At 31.3% G+C, this 14,144-nt stretch overlaps 1 long non-coding RNA gene across 1 annotated transcript in view; it reads left to right on the top strand.

Moving 5' to 3' along the window:
- LOC138697820 (uncharacterized) overlaps window positions 1-14,144 on the top strand; it is a 174,981-nt gene that overhangs the window by 83,138 nt on the left and 77,699 nt on the right. The window contains exon 2 of the long non-coding RNA XR_011331619.1: window positions 12,630-12,757. This is a non-coding gene — a long non-coding RNA (uncharacterized lncRNA). The remainder of the gene's footprint in view (window positions 1-12,629; window positions 12,758-14,144) is intronic.

Here is a 14,144-nt window from a genome sequence, read left to right on the forward strand (position 1 = left end):
CCTTGCCGTTAATGTCCATGTTTCTGATCCGTATGTAAGAGTTGATATTTCCATACATTTATAACGCTTGCTAGTCTTTCTTTGCGTTGTAATGTGAAAACTAACTTAGCAAATTATTACAGTATTCATTGCTTCCAGGACGTTTCGTCAACACCAATAAGTTTACAGACAATTCGTCAACATTTTTTTGGTCAACGGACAATATGGCTACGGTCATTTTGTCAACAGTCTTTTCACCTAGGCCTACATTTATTTTAGTCAAGAGGAAAATTCGCACAAGGACTTTTCATCAACACGTAACATTTCGTCATATCGTTTCCATTGTTTTGGAAGTTCATGAGCATTTTATTAACGGACATCAACGGAATCTTCAACAGAAATAAAAGTATCAAAAATTACTTCTATATCATGCTATGAAAGTAGATTCATATCTAACCTAGTAGCTATTTATTTAACGATCAGAGGCTACTTAGACCCTATGAAAGAGAGATTTTATGAAAATAATTACATAATTTTTATTAGAAACATTTGTGTTTATTGCAGTTTTATTAACGTGTTTAATTGATTTTGATCAGACATATTTAGACCTATATTTGTTGAGAATGTTTTAATTCATTTATGTGATTCTGTCTAAAATATTTTGTATTTTTTAGGAAATTTTTGTAATTCTGATTAGAAACATTTATGTTTGTAGGAATCATTAATTTATATTTGTATGATTCAGATAACAAACATTTATATTTGTTAAAAATGTATTTATGTAATTCTGATTAGAAACATTTATGTTTGTGGGAATCATTAATTTATGTTTGTATGATTTCGACAACAAAAATTTATATTTGTTCAAAAATATATTAATTTAATTATGTAATTCTAATTAGAAACATTTATGTTTGTAGCAATCATTAATTTATATTTGTATGATTCAGATAACAAACATTTATATTTGTTCAAAATGTATTAACTTAATTATGTAATTCTGATTAGAAACATTTATGTTTGTTGCAATCATTAATTTATATTTGTATGATTCAGATAACAAACATTTATATTTGTTCAAAATGTATTAACTTAATTATGTAATTCTGACTAGAAACATTTATGTTTGTAGCAATCATTAATTTATATTTGTATGATTCAGATAACAAACATTTATATTTGTTCAAAATGTATTAACTTAATTATGTAATTCTGATTAGAAACATTTATGTTTGTTGCAATCATTAATTTATATTTGTATGATTCAGATAACAAACATTTATATTTGTTCAAAATGTATTAACTTAATTATGTAATTCTGATTAGAAACATTTATGTTTGTTGCAATCATTAATTTATATTTGTATGATTCAGATAACAAACATTTATATTTGTTCAAAATGTATTAACTTAATTATGTAATTCTGATTAGAAACATTTATGTTTGTTGCAATCATTAATTTATATTTGTATGATTCAGATAACAAACATTTATATTTGTTCAAAATGTATTAACTTAATTATGTAATTCTGATTAGAAACATTTATGTTTGTTGCAATCATTAATTTATATTTGTATGATTCAGATAACAAACATTTATATTTGTTCAAAATGTTTTAACTTAATTATGTATGGCTAGAAACATTTGTGTTTGTAGCAATCATTAATTTATATTTGTATGATTCAGATAACAAGCATTTATTTATATTTGTTCAAAATGTATTAACTCAATTATGTAATTCTGATTAGAAACATTTATGTTTGTAGCAATCATTAATTTATATTGGTATGATTCAGATAACAAGCATTTATTTATATTTGTTCAAAATGTATTAACTTAATTATGTAATTCTGATTAGAAACATTTATGTTTGTAGCAATCATTAATTTATATTGGTATGATTCAGATAACAAGCATTTATTTATATTTGTTCAAAATGTATTAACTTAATTATGTAATTCTGATTAGAAACATTTATGTTTGTAGCAATCATTAATTTATATTGGTATGATTCAGATAACAAGCATTTATTTATATTTGTTCAAAATGTATTAACTCAATTATGTAATTCTGATTAGAAACATTTATGTTTGTAGCAATTTCATTAACTTATTCGATTGATTCTGATTAGGAACATTTTTACTTTTCGAAAATATATTCATTTATTTACTTAAATGATTAGAAATATTTATGTTCGTTGCAAATTTATTAACTTATTTATGTCATTCGAAAATGTTCAAAATTTATTGGCTTGTTTATGTGATTATAATAACAAATAATTATATTTTAAGGAGTGAGAATTATACAGTGCTAAACCACATAGTCAAAATTTTACAGGAGAGTATGTTAAAGGTTTAGAATCCAATGCTATTAGGTGTGGTACATATCATAATTTCTTCGATGTATGCTTACGTAATTTCTTGAGTAACTTTTATAATATTTTACAAGTAGCTTCCCCATAATAATAATAATAATAATAATAATAATAATAATAATAATAATAAATAATTATTTATTTATTTATTTACTATTCTTACTTACTTACTTACTTACTTACTTACTTACTTACTTACTTACTTACTTACTTACTTACTTACTTACTTACTTACTTACTTACTTACTTACTTACTTACTTACTTACTTATATTGGCAGAGTTAAGGCCATAGGGCCTTCTCTTACTCTCTACCAGGTGACAAAGTATACAAGGAGTGAAAATTTAACAAAAGGTAAAGAACAGGATACTAACATATTACAAAAAATGATAGCATAACAAAATCAACACTAAACAATATGAAAATAATACCATAATAGAAAAAAGACAGTAAAATACAGATTTAAAGATTGGAATATAATAAAAGCAACTCAGTTTGTACAGACAGTTAACAGGGAAAAACGTAAAGAAGGATACAACAAATGGAATGTAATAAAATAATGGCCTACATGTAAGAAATTTACTCGCACAAAAAAAAAAGTTTTTGTTAAAAGTGTGACTTTGGACTATCTCATTCTCACTCCTTCATTTGTTGAAAATGTATTGCTTTATTTATATAATTTATATGATTAATCAGGAATATTTTCGTTGCAAATTAATGAACTTAGGCCTATTTAATGTAATTATAAATAGAAAAATTTACGTTTGTAGCAAATTTAATAACTTTTAATGTGATACTGATCGTATAGGCCTATTCGTTTGAAAATGTATTAAATAATTTGTTATTCTGATTAGGCCTATAACATTTAATTATGTTTTCGTAATTTGTTATATGCGTTTCTGATTAGAAAGTATAGATAAATAATTCAATTTTATTAGATATTTAGACAATTCAGTAACGTAAGCGCATCAGAAATGTTACGTAAATCACCCTCTTACATAATAATATTACACATATTCCTACGAACTATAGTTTTTCAAGATATTGCAAGTAGCCCACGCACTGACCTTTCAAAACCGATTAGACGAAATTACAAACGACTCTGCAAATGCCATTCACTTCGAAGAAAACAATCTGCTTCGGACTCCTCTATCTCATTTCTTTTCTGCTTACGACTATCTTGCATAATGTCCACGACTGGAAAACAACTGTTACAATTTATACCGTATAGGTTTCAATTAATTGTACTAACACCATATTTACAGTTCAGTATCAGAGCATAACACGTATTTCAATTTGCAATCTTTTTATAGTAATATAGACCTAAATCACATCAAGTAAAATTGTGTATAACCTAGAGTTACGTTAAGTTCTCGTTTCTTGTAATCGTGTCTGTATAATATTTAACTTTGCAGGGGTAAGTTTGCTATTTATTGTTAACAATTGCGTAAAGCTCTCAACGCGATTGATGAAACCTTTTCAAACATTTTTGCTCGTCCCTTAACTGTAGTCGGTCTGAGTTAGCTACCTTCTTTTTCTGTTCAATTTTTAATTCTTTATTTAATTACTAGCTGTACCCGTGCGCTCCGCTGCACCTGTTAGAAATAAATATAAAGTAATTACATAATTAAAATAGGACGCTTGATCCAGGGAACATTCGTATTTGATACAAGAACAAATCGTTTAATATCTTACTTAAATTAAATTATGTTTAAATAATTAAAATGCGGTCATTTTGGTCTAGAGAGCAATCATTTGGTGCAATGAAAATTCCTTTAACATGTTTCTTAATTGTTGTTACATGTAACCATAGTTTAATGAAGATTGACATATCATTTAGTTTTAATGTGTATACTTTATATTACTTGCTATATGTTTCAGAAGTTACTGTAATAACATTGTAGAATTATGTCCATCTAGAGAAACTACACTTTCCAATGGTGAAATAATAATTAAACAATTAATTAGCTTCCGATATTACTTCATACAAACACAGAAACATTCTCTTAGGCTATGTTTAATAGCTTTCGATTGTTGTTGTCCAAGACTCCTTAATGACGAAGTCATTTGTTATTTCAGTACAGCACCTTAGATGGCGTTGTTATTGCAATTTTAAAACTCATTTATCTCATTAAATATCAGTCCTATCAAAATTTTGTATAGAATAAAACTTATCGGAAATTATTTTTGAAGAAACGTTTGTTATGTAATATTTTTAATGAGAATTAATAATAAGCGAGATATTTCGATTTATTTAATTCAGGCCCCCTTACAACTCCCCTTTTAAAGAAAGTATTTTGAATGCCATGTAGCCTAAAATCTAAGTTACAACGAACTTAATTTATATTCCAATTTTCATATAAATCGATTCAGCCATTATCGCGTGAAAAGGTAACAAACGTCCAGATAGATAGACAGACAGACATACAAACAAAAATTTCATAAAAGCGATTTTCGGTTTCAGGATGGTTAATTATACATGTTAACACCAATTATTTTTGGAAAATCGAAAATTACCAGAAAAATTTTGGCTACAGATTTATTATTAGTATAGATGTTGAATCAACCGTGAGGCTATCTAGCGTTGATTCAATTACTGATAGCGAGATGGTATTTGATAAGATGAGGCCGATGAGAAAATCTAACCAAATAATTTGCCCAAGTTGAACTCGAACCCACGTTCGACAACAGCCTCGGAGCACCAGTCGCTACTGTTCAATAGATAACACTGGACAACAAATTTAAACTTTGTTTCTGTCCTTTAGATGAAACTATGTAATTTTAACTAAATGAGAGGTACTGAGTTCATTTCTGAAAACCCAAATTTTCTAACACTATTTTTATAGCACACGCACTTCACTTATTTAAACAAATTTGTTACACTAGCACATAAAGCAACCTTTGTTTGGGCAAAATTCACAAATTAAAATTTCTTTTTTGACTGTTTACGTTTGTAGACAGCTTCTGCAGTCTATTTTATGAGTGACCTACAACATTCAGCCAGCATGCTTGAATTCCACTTTCCACTGAAGCGCTTTTCGAAGGTAGATATTTCTTTTTGAAACCTCTCTCCGTGTTCATCGCTTACAGCACCAAAGTGTTTTGGAAAGAAGTTCAGGTGGCTGTCAAGAAAGTGTACTTTCAGTGACATGTTGCATCCTATAAGGTGAAAGTAATGCAACATTTAACTACATTAAATAACTTTTTATTTTGGAGAAACAGTATGTGCTGGACAAAAACTAACTGCAGATTCGTTTTTGCCATCACAAAATATATAGAATATATACATTTTTATAAAAAGGACAAATTTCATGTTGTACAGTGTAATTAAGTCTTCAGGCCTGTATTTTAATTACAGGAGATTTTTCTCTTCACCTCTTCTTGAAGAGTTCCACATTTCGATATCGGTTTGCTTGTTTTGTTGTTTAGCCAACTGTCCGAAGACAGGTCTGAACCTCACAAATGATACCAAGACGGTACCACTTATGAAGCAGCTAGGTCAGGAGATAATGGGGTAGGGTGGCCAGTTTCTTTCCCCCTCCATTATATACATCGCCGACTAGCTACGTATTACACTTGTCAGACTTCAGATGCATACAGACAATAATAAATTGTTCTTCCTCTGACACATATCGTCAAGTGAGATGTAGGCCTACTGCCTGGTAAAGTTGCCTGATTCCGTGATACGTTTTTTCACTGAATGTCACAGGACTGGGTATCTTGCTAGGAAGTTCACCGATGTCTCAAAAGTAGGCGAATGATGCACTCTTTCGAGAAAAATGTCTGGCGCTTTTGTCGAATGGCAAAGCTTTGACTGACATTCAATTTTAAAAAAGTATCACGGGATTAGAGGTATCACGGAAATAGGCAACTTTACCCTACATATCAGCCAGAACCTCAATCAGAGGATATCTGTTTGCTTAATAAATATTTTTAATTAGAGCAGGGGTGCTCAACTTATGGTACGCGTGCTGGATGGTACTTAAAATTTGAAAAATAAAATAAAGTAAAATATCTTGAAATACAATCTAAAAATACATAGCTGTTTCTGTATATTTATGCTACACTCAACTGAATAAATTCAAAGAGTAACTGTTTCTTAATTAAACACGCCTATGTAAATAAGGCAATCAGTTATTGGTATTGGAGCACAGAAACTTTATTATGACCCTGGGAGCGACACATATTTTTCCATAATAAATTTGGTTAGTGGTACGGCAAATTTACTAAGTTCAAAACTACTCATTTAGAGGACTCTATAATTTGTTTTCCCAAAATTAATTATACAGTAGAGTCTCGATTATCCGACCTAAACTGGACCTGGACAATACAGAATAACAAATAAACAAACTATTTTACTTACTGAATAATAAATTAGAACAAAACGTTAATGAACAATAAGAACACAGTAATTATAAACGTTTGCAGTACAGTATTTAAGAAAACAAAATGTCTGCTGACTGACTTTTCTCACGGTGAGATCTGCCACGAACAGTGACGAATAATACGGAATATAGGATGACCGAGAGTCGGACAATCGAAATTTTACAGTATTTTTATCGTAGCTATCATTGTTTGTGTTATTGTTGCATTATGTTTTCATTTCTATTTACATCTCTAACTGTTGTACTGAACTATTTCTAGACGTCAATGAAAACTTGTTGTACCAAAATGATATTACATTACTTACTTACTTACTTACTTACTTACTTACTTACTTACTTACTTACTTACTTACTTACTTACTTACTTACTTACTTACTTACTTACTTACTTACTTACTTACTTACTTACTTACTTACTTACTTACTTACTTACTTACTTACTGGCTTTTAAGGAACCCGGAGGTTCATTGCCGCCCTCACATAAGCCCGCCATTGGTCCCTATCCTGAGCAAGATTAATCCAGTCTCTATCATTATATCCTACCTCCCTCAAATCCATTTTAATATTATCCTCCCATCTACGTCTCGGCCTCCCCAAAGGTCTTTTTCCCTCCAGCCTCCCAACTAACACTCTATATAAATTTAGGGATTCGCCTATACGTGCTACATGCCCTGCCCGTCTCAAACGTCTGGATTTAATGTTCCTAATTATGTCAGGTGAAGAATACAATGCGTGCAGTTCTGTGTTATGTAACTTTCTCCATTCTCCTGCAACTTCATCCCTCTTAGCCCCAGATATTTTCTTAAGCACCTTATTCTCAAACACCCTTAACCTATATTCCTCTCTCAAAGTCAAAGTCCAAGTTTCACAACCATAAAGAACAACCGGTAATATAACTGTTTTATAAATTCTAACTTTCAGATTTTTTGACAGCAGGCTGGATGATAAAAACTTCTCAACCGAATAATAACAGGCATTTCCCATATTTATCTTGTGTTTAATTTCCTCCTGAGTATCATTTATATTTCTTACAGTTGCTCTCAGGTATTTGAATTTTTCCACCTCTTCAAAAGAAAATTTCCAATTTTTATATTTCCATTTCGTACAATATCTCGTCACGAGACATAATCATATACAGTACTTTGTCTGATATTACATTTAGTGACTTAATTTAAAGTGTAGTTTAGGCCTACTATTTGGGTATTAATTTTAATATAGGTTAAATAATGTGCTTATATTAACATTTTTTTTTCAGTCGATTTCAGTCAGTTATATTTCTCAGTTACATAGGCTATAGGCTATAAAATAAGAATAATACAAAGAAAATGAAAAGTAAAATAGTAAACATAGATTCTATCCACAGATCAACAACAAATACTTTTCCCGAGCATTCACATATCACTACAATTAGTTTGGAAACAAAATAATGGCGCAAATGCTTCATTGGACAGAACAAATCAAACAGCCTCTCTTTCAACACAAACATGTCGACGCGGTTTGCTTCAAACAGAAACCACCACAACGGACAGTTTGATCAGGGTGATGCTCCGGGGTTGATAGGGGCAATATTTTTAAAACAACTGACCGATTGCGGTTATCCAGTGGTTAGCCTTTACGCCCCATAACCGGGATCACAATCCTGAGGTCAGTCATTTCAACAGAGTTTTCTTTAGAGTGAGAAATGTCACACATGCCATGCCAGACGGCAGAGAGCCGCAACCAAACCGCGAGAAATAGCTACGCGTTGCCATGGCAACCCGTGTGTACAAAACAGCTAAACTTCACAACAGAAATGAAACAAACTTTGGTGTGAATTGGGAAGATCTGCATTAATTTCCAGGCGTATTTCGACAATTAATGCTTAAGCAACATTTATGAAGGAAAATTAAAAATTATTGACTATTTCTGTAATGAACCATGTTATAATAGGAAGGACAAAAGATCTAAAAATAAAGGATCGATTTAGAAAGAACTGTTTTAAGTAATAGTTAATAAATTAATGTTAAGAATGATAGCAAATTGCATTTTATTTTATTTTATTTTATTTTATTTTATTTGGAGAATCTTTTCAAGGTAATATTTGTGAAACTACGCGCTGAATTGAAAAATGGTTTATACAAGTGCTATTTATTTATGTAAGAGGAATAAGAATAAAAAATATAAAAAAATTGACCTCAAATGATCTTTAAAACGTCCTCCAAATACAACGTAAATATTTTTAGAGATTTCGCTCGGATGCGACAGTTATACGTCTTTTTCGAATAACTGGCATAAATGTAGGCATACATATGTTCAAAGAATATTTACAGGTAGAAACTGAAGGAGTTATTTATGCGTCTGCCAATTTTCATTGAAATGTTCATATAGGCCCTACATTCTCTCTTCTTTCATTTATGAGAGTGTGACGGATGTATCAGAGTTTGCACCTTCTTTAGCATTCATTGGTGTTTTTGTAAAAAAAAAACTGTTAATATTTGGAACTAAATAAGACTTAAATTTTTCCACAAAATAAATTAATATATTCGACATTATTCATTAATTAAAGAGCTGAATTTTTTATTTTATTTTTTATTTTATTGGGTTATTTTACGACGCTGTATCAACATCTTAGTTATTTAGCGTCTGAATGAAATGAAGGTGATAATGCCGGTGAAACTTTGTATTTTATAAGTAGTCTATGGATTAGAAGTAATTATGTATAACAGCACCGGTATTACTAATAAATAGTAATAATAATAATTATAATAATAATAATAATAGGAATAATAATAATAATAATAATAATAATAAACTTATCGCGAAGCGCCCTGGTACTATTTTCTTTACTGTTACACCTCTGTAACCTGCATTGCTTTTATGCTCTCCTGAAACTTTACTTCAAACGACTTGGGATGTTTGTCAGTTTAGGTCTTCAATTTTGTTTGGAATAAAATAATTTTTAGAGCCTCAAAATCCTGTCTCTTCTGTAACATATGTGATACTGATAACTATAGGCCTACAACTGGCAAAACTCCGTTGTAGGAGGTTACTAAACCTTACCGCTGTGCTGGAAGCGGTGTCTGGAGTTTCCCTCCATTAATCTGAACCATTGTCGCTACAGATTCACAAGTCATCTGACGCATCATTGGTATCAGTACGCGCTACTATTGGTTGACAATTAGGAAGGTGGAGGTGAATAGTATATTGTGTCACTCTTTAAGATTGACGCATGCGCATACCAACGGAATTTTATAAGTTGTTCCCCTATAACTAAAATAATTTAATTTTACATCATTATTAAATTAATTATTGCTGAAATATGGATAACTTCTTCTTCCTCTTCTACTTCATGATTTGGACTTTCAATCCGTTCCGGCTCTTATTTGTTCAGACCATCTCTTCCTAGGTCTCCCAGTACTTCTTTTCCATCTAGGTTGATATTTCAAGGCCATCTTAGGAAATCTACTGTCTGTCATTCTATCTACATGTTGTCGCCAGTCTTTCCTAAATTCATTAATTATTTAATTCAGTTATTCTGTTTGTAATTCTTGTCGAATGTCCGTGTTACATTTTTTTTATCTAGTTTTGTATATCCAGCTATGGATATAAGAAATGTCATTTATGTTGATTGAATTCTTCTTTATGTATTACCCATGTTTCTGATCCGTGTATAAGTGTCGGTATTGCCATTGATTTATATAATTTTATTATTAAATCTTTGCCTGGTTTAATGTATTGTATTGTATTGTATTTGATTGCCAACATTTACATCCATGTAATGTGGACCTCACAATTTTTGTATCCGGTGCCACAATTACGTTCATTACAGATATACCTTATATAGACGCTCTTATAATTTGACTTTAGACCCCATTTAAATTGATCATTATTTCCATCTTTAAAAAAAAACCTAACGACTTGATTTAGAACATTCTAAATTGCCATTTTTACGACTTTGTTCTTGATTTTCAGTACACTTATATCGAACACATACTGTTTCTGATAATACTTGTTACTAAAACATACTACCTCATTGTCCAATAAGTTCATTATTATGTCTGTTTGTTGTGTGCATCCTTTTTCAGATCTCACTAATTTTTCTAAATATTATACTTACTATCCTAGCTAGCCTCCTCCGCCAGACTCCTCACGTATTTTCAATTATCTCTCTCGTTATACTTAACTTCCTATTACACTTCTCTAGTTCATTCAGAATTGACACTTTTATCACTCTGTTCTTGATTTTCAGATCACTTAGACTATATCGAACACACACTGTTTCTAATAATACTTGATACTAAAACTTATTACACCATTGTCCAATATGCTCGTTATTATGTCTGTTTCATGTGTACCTTTCATTTTCCGATCTCACTAATTTTCTACATCTTTGCCTGCTTTATGTTTGAGTGTTCTCTTAATGTTCCTGTAATGTAGTTAAACTTGTTGATTTTTTCATTTAAACCTATTTCGTATTGGTGAGAGACAGTACATCCCAAATACTTAAATTGTGATACTTGTTCAATATTTATGTCATATAATTATATAAATACTTATTTTTAATTCTTTACTCAGATGTGTCCCTTATAAAAGAATGGTTGAAATATCTCTTCTTTGGAGAGAAGAAATTTAACTTGCTCTTGCGAATTTTTATGCACGCTTGAAAATTAGAATATTTTAACGTTGTTTAACATTATTTTTGGAGGGTCACTGAGAAGAAACGGACAGATTTTCACATAACACTGACACAACTCCGTCTTTCGAGACTAATAGGCCTAGCTCAATGCCTATGGAACTCGCTACCGAGTGATGTAAGGGGTTGTTGGACAATAACTTCATTTAGGTCAAAATTACATAAATTCTTACTTAACAAATTAATTGCTGATTGATATTTATTACATATAATGAAACTAATATCTGTCCACTTTTTTATTATTATCATTAATTTCTCTAAGTAGATTTACAAAACCTCTAATGGCAATTACATTAATATTCTCATTATAGAAATATATTTTAGATTTACAAGTATATTTTTTTTCTCCCTTTAACATAGTTCTAGTAAGCTTATATTAAATTAATTTTCATCATTTTACTAGCTATCTCAAATCTCAAATTATTTATAATTGATTGAATTAAATTAGTTCATAAATTAAGTTACTACTTTACCTTATAGGTTTATCTAAATTTAAATAAATATGTAGTCTACTAGTCGTTAAAACTTAACTGAAGAATATTGCTGGAGAACCTTTTAAGTGTAGTGTAAATATTCGTAATTTAAATAATATATGTATTGTATTGATTAAGGCTGGTTGAGTGGAAGAGAAGGCCTTATGGCCTTAACTCTGCCAGCGAAAATAAAATAAAATATTATTATTATTATTATTATTATTATTATTATTATTATTATTATTATTATTATTATTATTATTATTATTATTATTATTATTATGCATTTATCGAAAGAGTAAAGACCGATCCATAAAAAATAATGTTTATTTTATTCACAAAATAAAATCATATACTGTTTAAACAATATAATGATAATGACGATTACTATGATTTTTTTAAATACAGTAATGACAGTTTTGCTGTAATTTTAGTGTGGTTCGCATGAGGCTTGGAAGCGACTCTAACAGTGAGGTGAAGAGCCTTAACGAAGTGCCGGTAGCTCTTGCACGCAGGTCTTTGTGCGGGCGGGATCATATTCATTTTTCATCCTCTGTGGCCAATAGCATTAATAACAAGTGTATACACGCTGGCTTCTTTGAGCGTGCCGATTCCTTTCAGTCCGCAGACAGTAGCTGGTGGGTGCCTGTCGGGCGCTATCATGCGGCATTGAGCAATAGAAATTAAGAAAAATCGAGTCTTCCTTTCAACAGTAGCTTAATTACTTCATTTCTTCCTATTGCAGGTTCCTGACGCAAAGAATCCGCTGAGGTGTGAACACAGAGCTGCTGGAACAAGTGAAAGATGAGCTACGCGTTATTTGCTTCAATTCCTCTTCCTCTCTCTTCTACTTTCAACCTTCATTCGTCCTCGGTATGTGGCAACTTTTTGTTAAAATCCATAAATGGAGTTCAGAATTTATTGCTTTACTTTTGCAGTCGATAAATACAAAGATTATTTTATATCAATGGGCGATATAAATTTAACGAAAATAAGAAGCCCAGACTCAAGCTAAATATATTTCAAAGCCCGAACAGCATCGTACGTCCCGCACCGTAGTGTCGTAGTCTTAAGTCGTCACGCCTTGGACTAGAGTTACGGAATGAGCGTTGGTTCGAATCCTCACAGAAAAGAAATTTTCTCGTGAAATTTCGGCCATTAGGGCCTACACGGGACACATGCCCACCGAGCATCGTGATGAATTTGGGGAGCTACTGTAGGTATCGAAATTCGGTTCCGTGAACCAGCTACATAGACATTATTATGACGTGATGCGAGAAAACAGCGGTGACTCGTGGCCTATTGCCAGCATGGTTGATAGCCTATGTTGCGAATGTATTCGTACCTTGTAATTAGGTGTATTGAATTGTGAAGATATGTATTTTATGTAAATACTGTATATTTTTCTATTTTATATTGTTAAAACTTGTACGCTTGTTTTAGTAGGTTGTTTTACGACGCTTTATCAACAGCTTTGGTTATTTAGCGCTTGAATGAGATGAAGATGATAATGCCGGTTAAATGAGTCCGTGGTCCAACACCGAAAGTTACTCTGCATTTGCTCACATTGGGTTGAGGGAAAACCCCGGAAAAAACCTCAACCAGGTAACTTGCCCCGACCGGGAATCGAAACCGGGCCACATGGTTCCGCGGCTAGACGTGCTAACCGTTACTCCACAGGTGTGGACACTTGTACGGTCTTACTAATAAAAACTCTATATACAGACGTTTAACTATCTTATGCTTATACAATGAGTAGCTAGCTCGTTTATAAGTCGTGTGTAAATTCCTTACTAATAATCACTACATACGTCGTGTAATAACAGAATAACTGTTACACAGCTACGTCATAGTTTCGTCATTCGTTACGAAAGGTAATAGAATATCTGAGGTTCTCCATTGCATCCGGTAGAGCGCTCTAGTGTGGCGTGTTAAGTATCGATAGTACAACTGGTTGTAATCGATTACCACACTATATTTTGGTCAAAGAATACAAGCTACACCAATATTATTCTAATTATTCTGTGCTGTTTGGTTTGTTCTTCTGTGGTTAACAGGCAACCATCATCATAAAATGACAATCGATACGAACAGCTGTTAGAGGAGCGGCCATTTTTTCTCTATATACAACGCTTAAACAATGGATTTCGTGTATATAACTATTGCAAAGCAATTCCCACTGTATAGTTACAGTCTGTTTATACATCCATTGCTTATGCATGGTTTATTAGTAAAGTTTTCCGTCTCAACTCTGCATAAG

This window comes from Periplaneta americana, chromosome 4 (assembly GCF_040183065.1).
Source record: "Periplaneta americana isolate PAMFEO1 chromosome 4, P.americana_PAMFEO1_priV1, whole genome shotgun sequence".
Lineage (NCBI taxonomy): Eukaryota > Metazoa > Arthropoda > Insecta > Blattodea > Blattidae > Periplaneta > Periplaneta americana.